Below are 15,616 nucleotides of genomic sequence, written 5' to 3' on the forward strand. Positions count from 1 at the left end.
CCAGCCCCCAAACCCCCAAAGATGCTGAGACTACAGCTCCCACTACCCAATCTTGGCCCCTTCCTTCATGCAGCTGCCCACTAGCTCGGGTGACCAGAACCTCCTCAGGGCAAGGACCTGATCCTCCTTGAGGGAGGGGATCTTCGGGGGCAGGGAAAGCTGTCAGCGCCGCACAAACCTTTCCTGGGAGCCCAAGTCAGGCACTGTGCTCCTAGGGCAGGGGGGTGATCTGGATTCCAAGTTCAAAGAGGAAAGATGCTTCAGAGCATGAGAGGGTATGCATCACTGGACAGCTGTTAAAGCAACTACGTCTTCTCCTGGGGTCACAGGCAGGAGGGCAATCCCAGGGGTGGGTGATGATCATGGGTGCTAGGGGTTCACCCACGTATACTCTGAATCATGGTTTCCCTTTCAAATCTGCATCACTGCACAGTCCAAGAGCTTCTACACTTCAGATTTGCTAATGAATACATGAAGAAATAGATGGACTGTGCCAGGCTCAGGAAACACAGAAAGTTTGGAAAGATTGTTGTCACTTTCAAGGATCAGAAGAATGAGATTAAATTCCCAGGGACGGATGTCAACCTCTCTTTGCCCCAGAGCTCTTTATTTGGTGGGAAAACTCCTTTTTCCAATCTGGCAAAATGGAGCTCCCTCTTTTTACAGGAATTAAACCTCTTCTTTAAGCCTCCTGGGGAGCTGTAGCATCCTGGGAATGTTGACCAGAACAGTCCATAACCCCCTCCTTTCAAATGTTGGTGTATTACAGTAATACGTTTCCCCTTCCAAAGTCATGAAGAAAATCTATTGATGTGGTCGCTAAGCATTGACTACAACTTGATGGCACATAATCAATCCATCAATCAATCCCTTCCAAAGACATTGCAGGTCAAGTCCTGATCTTGGCAGAAACGCTTCAGGAATAATCCACCCTGGAGGCAGCCCCCATCCACACCTTTCTTTGTGGAAATCTCTTCCTGTGAGTGGGGGACACGGAGGAGTGCGGGGGGGGGGGGCGGGAAGCAAAGCTCGTGACTGAGAGGAGAGTCAGCTTTTCCATTATTGCTATCCCCCCCACCCCCGCCCTGCAACTGATTGCTAGGCTGGCATGGAAGCAATCACTGCTTGAGAGAATACCAGGTCTTAGGAAATGCAGAAAGAGGCCAATCTGTTACTCTCATTAATTACAATACTGTTGTAAAAGGCTATTTGATTGTGCCCAGTGTCTTTCTCTGCCTTTGGGCACCTTGAGATTTGACACCACTGCCTGTTGGGCAGAATGCAGCAGCCTCTTCAAGCAGGAGATGGGGGGGGGATGAGTAGCCTCCTTTCCCACCCTGTGAAGGAAACAGCAGGAGGAAGGAGCAGATGGCTCTCAAGAGGACAGAGGGACTCAGCCCAGGCAAAGGGCAAAAGATACCCATTTCCCCCCTGAACCCCAATAACACTTAACATCCTCCAGAAAAGGCCATTTTGGCCCCTCCCAGGCCAATAACATAAAGACATCACTGGCCTTCTGATCTCAAAGGCCAAATTATTATTGTTATTATAGACCCTTTCCAGAAGAACACTCAGCAAATGCTGATGATTTAAGGTCAATTCAAGCATTATCCCAAGGCCTAATTACTGTCCACTGTGGTTCCAAGCAAAGCCGTGTTTTATAAACCAAATGTTGTGAGGTTAAAGAATTCTAACCGGGCCAGCTGCTTTGGCAGTTCTGTTGTTATAGCTCCTAATGCTCCAATAATTATGGGGAAAACTTTTGCCAGTTTATTCCATCATCTCTGTGTTTCAATTATGAAGTCCCAATATTTTACAGTCTTTTCCAGTTCCTGTGTCACTTGGTATCGCCACATCTAAAACTTGCTTTTCTCCTACTGTTGTGATGTCTGGCATGTTGCGTTCTAGATGTCAGTCTGTTTGAACCTGGAAATTCCAAATAATAATTCGGAAATCCAAATTGTCATTGTTGTGTGGCTCTCAGCTGCAAGAAAACTGCTCACTGGATTCGTGGGTCCGTTGCTTGCTAAACACTGCTGTACGTTACAGCACAATGCAGTGAGCAACGCCAGTCCCTGCCTTACTAAACTCAACCCAGAGTGACATTTGAGCCTGACAAGAGCCCTCCTGCAGCAAACGAGGGGCCCAGCAACATTTTGGAGCAATGGGCATGGATCAGCCAATGGCCCCTTTGCGCCTAAGCTGCACCGCCCCACCCCCAGGATGATACAGGGTGCCAGAGCCAAATGCACAGTGGAGAGATTGTTTGCAATGGGGTGGCAGGGGGAGGTGGGGGCATGCAAGCCCGGCCATTTCAGAGCAAGGAATAAATCAGAAGAAAAATTGAGGCGCTAATATGGGACGGAGATGGATTCAGCTGAGAAAGAAGAGGGGGGGTCGTACCAGGAAGATGGAAGACTCAGGGGAAAGAAGGCGAACCACAGAATGAAGGAGACAGAAGCTGTATTCATGCCAGTTCTTTGCTTTTCCTGTCTGGCACTGGCACTGGTGGGGAAATTTACTACTCCAAAGATGCCAAGCTTCACTTTTTAGGCTCCCAGGACTGTTCTTCCTTTCTTGACTCACAATGTTTTACAACGGGCACTTTTAAGCTGGCACAGAAGACAGTCTGAGGGAATGAATAAGGTTGTTCTTCAATGCCAAGCCTTCTAGTGGGCAGGGATTTTGCCCCACGACAGGGTTTGCTTCTTCTGTCACAGCTGAGTGGGAAACCCCGTTTGCATCTGAGCCACACGTTACGCAACAAGAAACCAGGCTGACTGGTGAATTGGGAGCTCTACTCAAAGGCTGCTCTTGGGTGGATAGATCTGTATGGTGTACGCACTTCTAAATAAAGCTTTGTCAAATTTATATAATCTCTTTAATTACCCCTTTTTTAGATGTGAGCCTTAAAAACAGTTTAAGTGCTTTCTTGCTCTCAGATTGTTCTCACCTCAAATGCTTCTTCTCACCCTTTTCCAATTTAACTAGAAAAACACAGCTCTCCTCTTTACAGTCCCCTTTGATCCTCTTGCCTCTGTGCTATTTTATAAAAAACTGACCTCCCCAAACTTTATCCCTCCCTTTTATTAAGGTGGTTACTATAACTAAACTATTCAATTCAGACGGAAGCACAGTTCAATTTGGATGAGAATTTTGATGAACAGAACAGAACAAATTTCCAAAGAGAAACACCTGATCACAGGCCACTGAACCCAAACACTCCTCTGGGAAGAAAATGTTAACAGCAAAAACTTCTTGTCTGATTGAACCCCGGAGACTGACAGAAAAGTCATCGAAGAAGACCAGCCTCTCCAGATGCTAGGAGCCAAAAGTGCCTGGCAGTAGAGCACTTATTGCATTGGTTCAGAGGGATCTGTCCAAAAAATATAGGTCTTGATGGAGAAACGTGCTAGTTATTTGATGCTGTGAACACTGATTGATTGATTGATTGATTGATTACATGCCATCAAGTTGTTGTCAACTCTTAGCGACCACACAGATAGATTTCCTCCATGACTGTGGGGGATTTCAGCAGTGCTGCTGATTCTCAGGAAGGAGGGAGCACATTCCAAGAAGCTGGAAGTGGTAAGAGGAGACACAGTCCAAAAGGTGAATGTGGGAAAACCACAAGATTCAGAATCGCCCCGCCCTTGAGCTTTCCCAGGTTATTTCCCCTCAGGTTAGGTTTAGTCTGGCAAGATTCTGTCTACACGGTGTTAGCAGTGAAGAACTGAAGTTTGGCTAGACTGACTCTTCGTCATTCTTGGGCTGGGCCTGACAATGACAATCTGTCCCCAACATCGTCCTTCACCTCTTCTAACGGTGCCCCATCGCCGCTGTCACTGAGCCCCTCCCCTTTGCTGCTGGTCCTCCTCTTCCCTCTCCTTCCACCTTCCCCGTCACTAGAGCCTTCTCCAGAGAGCTGGGTCTTCACGTAATGAGTCCGAAGTAAGATAATTTGAACCTGTGTGAATGCTACATCAGGCTAAGCTTGGCCATTTTGAAAATGATTTCCCCCCCCCTGCAATTGAATTGTGTTTAAGTAAAAAGACAGAAATGCTTTTTGCCCTAGACAATGCTTCAGAGATAAATAAAACTGTGCATATCAGACACCAAGAGACTAGTCTCAGAGAAAGTTTAATATATTTTTTAAAAGCTCCAGGTGTATCCTGTAAACAGTTGAGTAAATAGTTTAACTAAAGCAGAGAAAGATGAGCTCTGAATACCAAACAATCCCTCACAGCGCAGGCTCATCCGTGGAATTCAACTCCCGGCCAGTTAAACAAACAGATAAATAAATCTCTCCAGGCAGAAAGCTGGTGAGAACTCTTCCCCCCCAGCACCAAGTATGGACAGCGCAAGGCCTCTTTCGGTACGGAGGAGCTATCCAGTCCTGTGCAGCCCCACTGGACACATTAAAGGGGGGGTCACTGCCAGCGCGGGGGTCCTGCAATGCTCTCAGACAGCACCCACTGGACGCCAAAGTCAGAGAAAGCACACATGGCTGAAGGAAGCCAAATCTCATAAAATCTCTGTGGGCACGAGATTTTAGGAGATTTCGTGGTTTATACATTAAAAAAAATTCAAATACTTATATATATATATTATATTTTCAGCATTTCTGACCACTACAACATCACACCCAAGCTCCCGCACTCACTGCTTGAAACGGCTTCTCTGACCTGTGGCAATGCCCTGGCTCAAAGCGACCACCTCAGTGCACTGTCCCCGGATTGTTTCCCAATCAAAATCACACAACAGAAAGAAAGCAGAAGTGCTTTGCAAGGGGGCAAGGGTGGCACAGGCCCAACATTACTCCAGCCCTTCTCCCTCCTCCTCAGAGGTGGCAGAATCAAGCAGGACTTCAAAGCAGACCCCCACCCCCATCTGCTGGCCCTGCAGCCTGAGAATCCTTGAGGGACGTCATCCCGTTATATTTGCACAAGGAACGGGAGCACCCAGGCTGGGTAGGTGCTGAGGTAGGCACGGATGACAGATAGATGGATATCCCTCTCTGGCTACCCAAATACTGAACAAACATCAAGACAGCATCTGCAACAGGCCATTAAAGCCTTGCCCCTTTTTCGTGCATCTCACACATAAAACGGGGGTAGCCTCTCAACTGCACAGTCCAGGCCTCCTTCCTGACTTTTTGACACACCCACCTGCTGCAGACCCCCTCACCAGACAGCAGCGCCAAATAAATCTCTATTTCAGCAGCGATTGACAGGAAAGCCAATCAGATAAACTGCTCAGAAACTCAGCATCAGGTCTGACGACAAGATAAATCTGAGGGGGCAAATGCAGGCGCCCATCTGCCTTCCTTCTCTGCCAAAGAGGACAGGGCAGGGCATCCCCAAAAGAGCAAGGGTCCACTCTCAGATTGAGGTCTCCTCCAAATGAATAGTCTTGAATTAGTCATGGGAAAAGGAAAGATCGTGGAAAACTCACAAAAGACAGAAACGTTGGGAAAACAGATTGCCACAGGTTATTTTTTTAAACTGTACCCAACTGGACTGACCCAGACTCAACAGAGACACAAAATGCGCCAGACCCCAGACAGACGGTTTCTTTACATTTCCCTATGAGGGTTGGGGAGATGTTTTATTTGGTAAAGCGAGCATATAAAAGTGATATGTGAGTGCTCTCTCTATTCTGTTCTATTGCTATCTCTATACTATTACTATGCCAATTACTATTATGCCAATTACTATACTGTATACCAGTGTTTCTCATCCTTGGCCACTTTAAGATGTGTGGACTTCAGCTCCCAGAATTCCTCAGCCGGCATGCCGGCTAGGGAATTCTGGGAGTTGAAGTCCACACATCTTAAAGTGGCCAAGGTTGAGAAACACTGCTCTGTACTATTACTATTCAGTATACTTTACCCTATTACTCTTACCTATATACTATGCTCTATACTACTGCTAGTAGGCATCAATATTTCTTTCTTAATTAAGCCTGTTCTGCCTTAAGTCCCCCTTCTCTGAGATTTCTTCTTCTTTTTCTGTTAACGGCCAGCATTAACAGAAGCTCTTGCACCTTTTTTACGTTGTGCTTTGTCTTGCTGGGCCTCCGTACTTCTTTTCCTCTCTGTTGGACCATCCACTCCTTCTGAAGGAAAAACCCCTTGGCTGCTGGTTTGCTGGTGGCTGCAGAGCTCCAAAAAGCCCTGTCTCCTGGGTCAAGGTGGCAGCTCTCTTGGCAATGCTGCCCTGCTGATGCTGGGGGCCAGGCTCGAACTGGAGGGAAGGAAGGCAGCACGGGGGCCTGCAATTTTGTTCCCGCAGCCTGCTCTTCCACCCAGGCTGTCCCCCATTCAAAGCTCCATGCAAAGATAACAGTTCCATAGCCTCCTTTGCGCCAAGAACTATAATTTTCCTGCTCAGGAGTCACCTGTTCTGTTCAAATTACATGCCCTCTCATCTCTCCCTTCCTCAGCAGCTGGAATGATGCAGAAAAATGGGCCAACAGTCTAACTCCTTGGGGAGTGATGGTGCAGCTTTTGTAAAGAGCATGATTGAGCATGACTGAAAGGAAAGCTTTCTCAAGGAATGGAAAGTCGAAGAAAGAGAGGGCAAAAGGGTAAGGAACTTCTCAGTAGTTTCAGGCAAGAAAGAGGTTCACACAACCTGGAAGTAAGTTTCAGATACTTGTTTTATATGGCCAGAAAAGCTTTAATTCCACATCCAATGACTTTGCCTTGGTGCACCTTCCCTTCCCTTCCCGACCCAGAAGGCCACAACAGAATTGCAGTCCAGTTGTTCGTTTATGGCACTGTGTTTTAAGTACGGAAAAGATATGCTTCACGTATTTTTAAGTATAACTTGAAGTATTATGTAACCCCTTAGATGAAGACTTTTCCCACTTTCCTCTGAGAGAACAATTTCGTTTCTGAAGGATTTATCCAGCCCAGGCCTCCCCAGGCAGGCAATGTCTCCCCAGATTCCAGCAGCCAGGTGAACGGCTTCCCTCTGTTTGCACTAAGAGTTTAAGGCAAACCATGGTTTTCTTTAGCAACACTATCTGAGAAACTTGGCCCAGGGGCTAAAAAGCATACCTGTTAAAGAAAGCGAGGCCATCGCTCAGAAGAATCTACCTGTCATGTCTCTGTATCAGTCCCTGTTCTATGTTCAGCTTCATTCGGTCAGGTGATTCATTCACAGCAAAAAAGCAGAGGATGAGTACCCAGGCGGCTGTCATCCTTATGAATTCAACAAATAAATGATAATATTTTCCATTTTAATTCAAAAGAAAAGATGCGACTCCGCTATCAGAAACTGAGGTAATACTGATCTAATTTATAGTTCCGCATAGATACTAGATTTACACAAACGAAATAATTTCAGACCTTGTGTGATTCATCCCAGAAATGGGATGGAGATCCTGAATACATGCCCTGCCCCAGTTTGGTCAATTTCCCAAATTATTTTAAGCTAGTTTCACTCTTTAATCAAATGTTCTAATTTATTATTTATGCCAGGATTGCCCCCCGCCTCCAATATAGCAGTTCCTTTTCGCGGCTTCTGAAATTTGATAGCAAGCAACCAACTTATGCTGGATTTTTCATCTTTTTAACAAATAAGCAGTAAAATAAAATAAGCCCCCAAAGATGTAAGAGAAGGAAAAACTAAATAAATAACCCTGGGTCTCCTCCAGTGACATCAGCTCTACATCCCTTACGATTGGTGGAGGCCAAAATAGTCCTCTCCTCAACAAGGCACATTAAATTCATAAGTCAGCATACAAAAACAATTGAATAGCAGCAATGAATTCAATAAAGTATCCATAAAATGCCTAAACAGTAAAAAAACGAGATTTTAACAGACAACAACCATCAAAAATAATTTAGATTGAACCATGAAAACCACTTCCAAAAGGGAATAACTCTTTATGCTCTCAGAGCCATTGAAAAAGAACACTTCCATATTTTATAGCAGGAGATCTGCTGCTAGAAGGAGAGGAGCCAGTTTGGTGTAGTGATTAAGGCCCCACACTAGAAACAAGACTGGGAGTTCTGGTCCCGCCTTAGGCACAAAGCCAGTGGGGTGACCTCGGGCCAGTCTCTCTCTTTCAGCCCTAGGAAGGAGGCAATGGCAAACCACTTCTGAAAAAAACCTTGCCAAGAAAACTGCAGGGACTCGTCCAGGCAGTCTCCAAAAATCGGACACGATTGGATAAAAAAAAATTAGAAGGAGAGATGAAGAAAGACAAACTTCCTTTGGCAAGAGTTCCAGATCCAGGGGGCAACCACTGGGAAGACTCTGTTCCTGACCCTGGCGACCCATTTCTCTGTGACAGGCTGAGACGCAGAGCAGCCTCTGGCAGCAAACCCACTGAAGGACCAGGTTCACACAGTAGAGGGTGGGCCTTCCAAACCTGACATCCTGCTCTGAAGATCACCCTACCCTTTGGAACTGAGCCCTAAAATAAGCTGGGAGCCAGGGCAGCCTCTTCAGAAAAGCAACCGCTTCCTCCCTCCGTGTGGATCCTCTTCCCAGCACAGCCGCAGCACTGAGGTTGTACCTTCCTGGAATTTTTCAAGGGCGTATTCAGGGATATGTTAGAGGCTATGAAGGGACACAGGCATGATGGGACTAACCTGACATCTCTAGGAACCTTGTTTACTTTACACTGACTATGTGCAACGTGCCCCATGCAAACACTATAGAGTAGAAGATACAAAGTACGGCTTGAACAGGAAGTCTCCTTAAAGTTCATCAACTTCATGAACTCACACACGTAGCTTTATTGACAGCAACTAAGGAGGCGTTTGTCATTGCCTGCTTCCAGAGTGTTTTTTCAACTTCCCCATCCAGCCTACAGCCCTGGGATTCCCTAAAGATGTCTCATCCAAAAACTATCCAAGTCCGACCATGCTGAGCTTCTGAGTACAAAGATCTTATTCCATCAGTCATACTCTGGGGTGCTAAAGTTTAGTCTATGCCCAAAACATGGAACTGGATCCCAAAAAGAAAGCATTTCAAAACTACCTTCTATGAAAAAATCACACTCGTGACCTTGGCTTATCCTGACTTTGGTTGGCTTCCCAGGTATTCTTCTAGTTCTATTTTACTTTTTATGGTCATGTGTTGGGACCTCCTACACAGAAACTGGGTTTGCAAAACCCTCTCAAGGTCCTTTGGTTCAGCTCTTAGCAACTATATTTCATTCATGAGTTGAGTTGTTGTCTAATCAATCGAAACTCAATCAATTAATGCCTCAAGGGATCTGAGTTTATATCCACAATGGTTGGGGAATATAGAGGCATTATAGATTTGTCCTAGAAATGATTACAGAGCCCAGATTGAAATTCTTACAAACAGGCAAGGGTGTTAAAAAAGCCAAGATGGTGGCTGTGACTACACAGTCCCTTTGTACATACATCCCGTCCAATGCACATTTAAAAATGGCAGAGCTTCGATCATGTAGTCATGGCCACCATCTTGACATTTTTTACCCCTTCTGCAGACACCCCTGAAAAACTGGAAAGAACACGATTCTTGAGCACCAAACAAGGAAATGATCCGTCAAGTAAATCTGCACATGTGTGAAATCCAAAGTACTGACACCGAGAAATGCCTTCCCTTGTTTTTAGATAACGTAAGCAGGTTACAGCAAGCTGCATGCCTCTTATAAGAAGAAATGAAATCAGTACATCATGACATCATCACACAAATGCCCCAAATTATGTACTGTACATCATTCACATCACATGATGTGCCTAACACAAATTACATTACAAATTCATGTCACTTGCGGGGCAATGTCATGACCCACCTGACATCATGGCTTCCAGCAGATGCCTAGGGTTAGAGAGAAAATAAGCAGATCCTCAGTCGCATTTTTGAAGTCTCCAGAGTCCACCACATTGGGTGGCGAAATGGCATTTTAGGCAGTAGGTGCAGGTGAGTAGAACCAAGGCTGGCTTAACCAATCCCCTCCGAGGGCATCCCTGAACCTCCCTCAGGCCCCTGGCAGAAAGTACAGCCTTCTTCCCCTGCTCATACTTTCCCTTCCCGTCTTCTTGGACTTTCTTAAGATTCCACTGATGCTCAAACAACCTTCCAGAAAAGGGATCCAGTTTCAGAACTTCCATTCTGGGGACTTGTAGGACCCATTCCAGAAAGGATGATGCATCCAGATATGAGGGACTGGAGAAACCACCTTCTAAAAGCACCTGCTTAAATTGGGGGACAGAACTCTTCTTACCAGCTACTCTGACAACAGCTCTCTCTGCTGGATCCAGAACGGAGTCTTGACTCTTTCGCTTCTTCTGCTCGTGAAGAGGTAAGTTCCAGGGCAAAGTATCCCCTGCTGGGCAAGGAGAGAGGCTGCCGGATCGCTCACTCCGGCAGGACCGTTCGCTCTTGCAGGATCGCTCACTCCAGTAGGACCTCTCACTGAGAGTCTCTTCATCAGAGGAAGACATGGCCCCAGGGAGGAGGACCCTGGCAGGCCCAGAGGTGCTGCTGAGCCTTGGAAACCACCAACCTATTAAGAGACAGAGAAGGTTGAAAAGGAGGAGAACAAAGATCTTTTGCCACAGAAGCAGCTGCTACGCCCTTGGCAGTGCTGTGGGGGCTATCTAAGACAACCGTTGGTTTACTTATTATTTACTTATTTAAATGGTTTCTATAGCTGCCCATCTCACAACAGTGACTCTAGTCAATGAACAGAAGATTAAAAACCACAACATAATGCAATTCATTAAAATAAGCAACCCAAAATACAACACATTCCCAAGGTCTAAGAACATGCCATCTTCACAATCAATGAAAAAACAACCAACCAAACAGCAAGGCTTGCTTAGCATCCTGGCCCAAATGCATGAGGGAACCACCAGGTTTTTAGTGCCTTGCAAAAGGCCAACAGGGCAAAGGGCCTTCTGGATCTCGGGGGGCAGGGGTGGAGGGTGTTCCACAGGACAGGACTGCGACAGAGAAGGCAGGACTCCTGGGTCCCATAGGTTGACATTGCTGAATAGGAGGGACCCAGAGCAAACCCACCTTTGCCATTGGGGCAGATGTATGCATCTGAACTGGCCTGCAGATAGGTCGGTGGTGATGCACCTTTGCCATTTGTGGCACGCTTCGCAGAATTACCCTTCCCATCCAGCCCAAGGCTGCGTGTCACTTTCTAGCCCAAGTAGAGTTACCCTCCTGTTCCAGACAGTGCCTTGCAAGGGAAGGAATGCTTCACAACAGGGATGAGGCTGGGTTTCCTTCACAGCCCCAATTAAGTCAATTAAAAGGCTAATATCTGGATTCTCACAGGATGCTCTTGGTTGGTGTTAACTTTGTTTGGTTTTTCTGTGTATTGTATGTATGTTTTAGCATGCCTTCTGGATCCAGGCCATTTGGCTGTTTCAAATCTGGTTTTATTATGTAAACCCACAAATTAAGCAAGCTAAGGGTATTGCATGAAGACAGCCTCTCTGTGCCAAAAAAAAAAGGCCCTTAAAGACCCTGCTCCGAAGATTTTGTGCAAATTAATAACCTTATGCACTTCGGCATCTTTTACACTCAGGCTGTCTCACTCTTAAGATTCTCCATTATCCAGGAAAGATGGGAGGATGGAGTACCCTATGAAGGTTTCAAGTGGGAATTTTGTCCATGCAGGAGGTGGAGCTTAATCAGGAGATCATTTTTTCTTCTTCTCTCTCATAATTCAGGGTTCCCCCTAGTTCAGTTTAGTTCAGAGAATGCAGGACTCAGGAGCAAGTTCCTTCACAGAAGCTTCCTTAAGGATGACCTCCATGGCCAGGAGCTGAGGAGATGGTCACTCTCTTAGAAGGCTTGGACAGGAGATGGCCAATTAGTGCAGGGGGCAGAACCAGTCATTGGGGCTCTACCAAATCAGCAGCTCAGAGGCAGCGCCCGGGAAAAGATCGATGCTGCTGGGTCAGGCTCCATTCCTGGTGGCCGCTGCCATACAATTCTCTTGGGCAGCAATTGGAAATGGTTTGCCACTGCTGCCTTCTGTTTTTTTTTTTTTCAGTTGCCTATCTAGCCAAGTTTTCTGGTGGTCTCTCAACCCTGCTTAATTTCCAGGATTGAACATGGTTGGCTTAAGAGTTGCCACCTGTCCAGAAGCTCAGCACAAAGGACAGTTAAGAGACTTAATGCAGCTTCCATGGCCCTCCTGGTATGGAAACAAAGGGGGGGGGGTTGATAAGTGACCTGTCAGGTGAGCCCACAGGAGGGAGGGGCAACCTACAGAGTGGAAATGCTTTCTGAAGACTGAGATGGATGCCCATCAGTCCTGTGATGTTCACAGCTTAGCAAAGTACCTGTCCCTTAAATAGGGCATAAAAATAGTTCTTCACTGATAGGCAGAGACTGTCTGTGCTAAAAACTGGCTTCTGCAAAGTGGGCTGATTTTCACCCTGCAAGCCCACTAAAGAGTGTACTTGGTGCCCTGCAAAGCCAGTGACTGGAATCTCTTCCAGATGGGTCCTCTCCACCCTGTGCAGTTCTTTCATTCACTTTATTCCACTTTCCTTCCCAATGATCAAGCCCTCATTCTGGCCCACAGAACTCAAATGGGCCTGGAAGTCATGGCTGGCATCTTAGGATAGTCTCACCCAAAATCACACCAGGGCATAGCAGTGCGTGCAGGAAGCCTGCTCTTTTTAAAGGACTCATCCACAGAGCCACTCTTGATGGGTCGTGTTCACACAAGACACCAAACCAGGTCAGTTACAGATACAGGGGCTGCTTTAGCCCAAGTGCTAAACTTGACTAGATTTTTAATCTTTGCTATTATTGGGATTTAGCCTGCTGTGGGAACGCAGCCCCCAGCTGAGAAAGTAGGTTAATTCAGAAACAAGTCCGGCAAGTTCACACCCAGAGTGACTTGTTGAGATAGCTGGCCATATAGATTGGATGGATGGATGGATGGATGGATGGATAAGGTGTGGACATGAGCCACTGTGAGCCACTGATCTGGCTTTACCTTCCTTCTGCAGCCTCTACTAGGAGACTGAGAAACCAGGGACAGCGTCACATGATGGTAGAACTGATCCATTAGGTACAACTCTGAATTGCCATTTGGGGCCCGGCTCCTCCCGGAGATTCATAAGAAAACAGGGAACAAGGAACCACTGGGAACAGGCTTTTAGAAATACTGAAAAGCTATTCTGCCCATGACCGGAAATTCAGTCCACCATCGGTCTACTGCAAATCAGGGCGAGAACTCTGGCTTTGAAACTGGCCCTCGGAGGCTTTCCGAATTCAGTGCAAGCTCTGCCTCAGGCCACCTTTCTGGTCCGGCAAGGGTGCAGCTTTGTTCTAAGGCAGATGACCATCTGTGTTAAAAACTGGTGGGGAGGGGGGCTGGGTGAGGAGGGATTCTTCTTAAATCCTTAGAACAAGGCAAGGAACACCCAGCCCACTCCCACAGCAAGGCCCACCTTCCTCAGGTGGTGCAAGTAGAGGAGAAGCACCGGCTAGCCCCAGTCACATACCTGCCTCCACATGCATCCATGCAGGCAGTGGGCACATCCCCCAGGATGCCAAAGGGCTCACAGATCATGAAATGTGCTCCTTCTGATACCCACAAAGAAGCTGCTTTCTGAGGCGCTGTGTTTCTAAACTGGGGAGCCCCGATCCCTAGTGCCAGAGAGTCTGGGCAGAAGGGCACTCTGAATGTTCTCTGCTGTTCTCTCATATGCCTCCTTCAAGTAGAAACTTGGCACAGAAGCCAAATCCCAGAAACAAGCCCCAGAAAGCCCAAATTAAGCCCTGTGTATTTTTACCAATCTGGGCAGCGTGGCTGCCTTGGAAAACAAAGCAGCATTCTCCAGATTGGCACTAAGGATGGTTTACATTTTTCCCCCCAGGTGCACACGCCATCCGCTTGGGAACGCTTCCTCTCCTAAATCCCTCACAACATAATTTTTCCTTGCAGGAAGATGGAGCTCCTTTATGTGACACCATTATGCCGTGGACGGCTTCATCAGTCTCTTTCGTTTTATTTATTGCACCTATACCCCACCGCTCTCCTTCCGTTGCCCTGGAAAGGGGTGTCTGGAATATTAATGCCTTTGGTCCCTTTTACTATCCAAGATGCTAAGCGAGAAAGAGATGGGGAGGAAGGGAGGAAGGAGGGCAGGGGAGAAAGGAGCATCCCCCATTTTGGGCAGGAGAAATGCTTTAAAACTATTCTGAGCGTGCAGCACGGCTTGGCCTCAAGTGAACACATCTGCCTCTTTGATTCCCCCCCCTTTTAATTAACTAAAAGGAGACTGTTCAACAATATCCCCCTTCCACCCCATTCCTCCCACCGCTTGAGCCAAATGGGGGAGATATTGCTGTCTATAATCCATTTGTTCATATACATAAAAAAGATCATGAATGGTGGATGTTTTAAATCCTGTGCAATCAGAGAGATTAATCACATTTAGACCAACCCAGGATTTCATACTGCAGGACCATCAGAAACAAAACAGTATTAAAATGCGATGTAGGGACCACAATAGCAGCAGCATTATTAACTGCTTTCTCCAGAAGTGGCATCTATAAATAGAACAATTGGATGTTAGGATTACTGTAGTTGGGGCTATTGGTTTCTGACGATCGGAATACTTAAAAATGCAGGAATTAAGAACAGGAGCTAGACGCTGTATGAGTAAACAATTAATTTAGTACTGATAATGGTAGAGAACAAAGAGCCTCCCGCATTTCGAAGCTTTCGAACAAAAAGGGGGAGGGGCTGATACCTGAGAATCCCTTTATGCATCTCCGTGTCACTGATTTGCGCCTGAAGTCACGGGCAGAAGAAGAAGCGCTTCAAGCGCAACCAGCGTGAAAGAAGGTGTCTCCCCCCCCCACTTTTTTAAAATAAATTCATCCGTATTTCCTGGGAACACACCCACTCCAGAACCGCCGGGAAGATGGCACTTGTCACAGGCACGCACCACACGTACGGTCCACCCCGCCATGCCCACGGGCGAGGGAGCGGCCCCGGGCCGAGACGGGACGCACGAAGGGGATCCCGAGTAGCCGCCAATCGCCCCTCCAGCCCGCCGGGTCCGGGGCGGCCGCGCGAGCAGCAGGTGCAGGAATGCCATGGCTTCCTCGCCGCCACCGGAGCAGCATCCGCTGCTGGCGGGGGAGGGAGAACCGGCCGGGCTGCTTCGCCAAAATCCCACCCTCTCCCGGCCGGAGGGGCTGCCTCGCTCGCTGCCCGCAGCCTCCGCTCGCAGGTCGCGCAAAGCCGCCGCCGCCGCCGCCCACGGTTCGGACGCCGCGGTGGGGTGGAGGGGGCCGCCGCCCAGCTTACCGAAGCGCTGCCCTGGACGCCACTCCGCGCTCTCCCGACGGCCGAGCGGGACCGGGAGCCGAGCAAGCGAGCGCCGAGCCAGCCAGCAACCCAGCCAGCCGGCCGGCCGCTCCCTTCTCCTGCCGCCGCTGCCGCACAGGCACCGCCCCCGGCCGCCGGATCGGACCCGCCCCACGCCGCCCGCGACGCCTCCGCGGGACCGCTGCCGGGCGGGCGCGGGTCCGGGCCGCGCGCGCCGCGAGGGGCTGCGGGACTCCCGCGCGGTAGGCACACGCCCGGCCCGGCTCGGCGGAGGGGCGCTCTCCTCTGCGACCCCACGCGGGAGCCG

General features: G+C 48.1%; 1 protein-coding gene across 1 annotated transcript in view; it reads left to right on the top strand.

The window, feature by feature from the left end:
* The window catches only part of PPIE (peptidylprolyl isomerase E), a 338,541-nt gene extending 323,537 nt beyond the window's left edge, over positions 1 to 15,004 (top strand). Inside the window, exon 11 of the transcript XR_010068500.1 lies at positions 14,995 to 15,004. The gene's annotated coding sequence lies outside the window, so the exon portion shown is untranslated. The remainder of the gene's footprint in view (positions 1 to 14,994) is intronic.
* The last annotated feature ends 612 nt before the right edge of the window (positions 15,005 to 15,616 follow it).

Source organism: Candoia aspera, chromosome 10 (assembly GCF_035149785.1).
Source record: "Candoia aspera isolate rCanAsp1 chromosome 10, rCanAsp1.hap2, whole genome shotgun sequence".
Lineage (NCBI taxonomy): Eukaryota > Metazoa > Chordata > Lepidosauria > Squamata > Boidae > Candoia > Candoia aspera.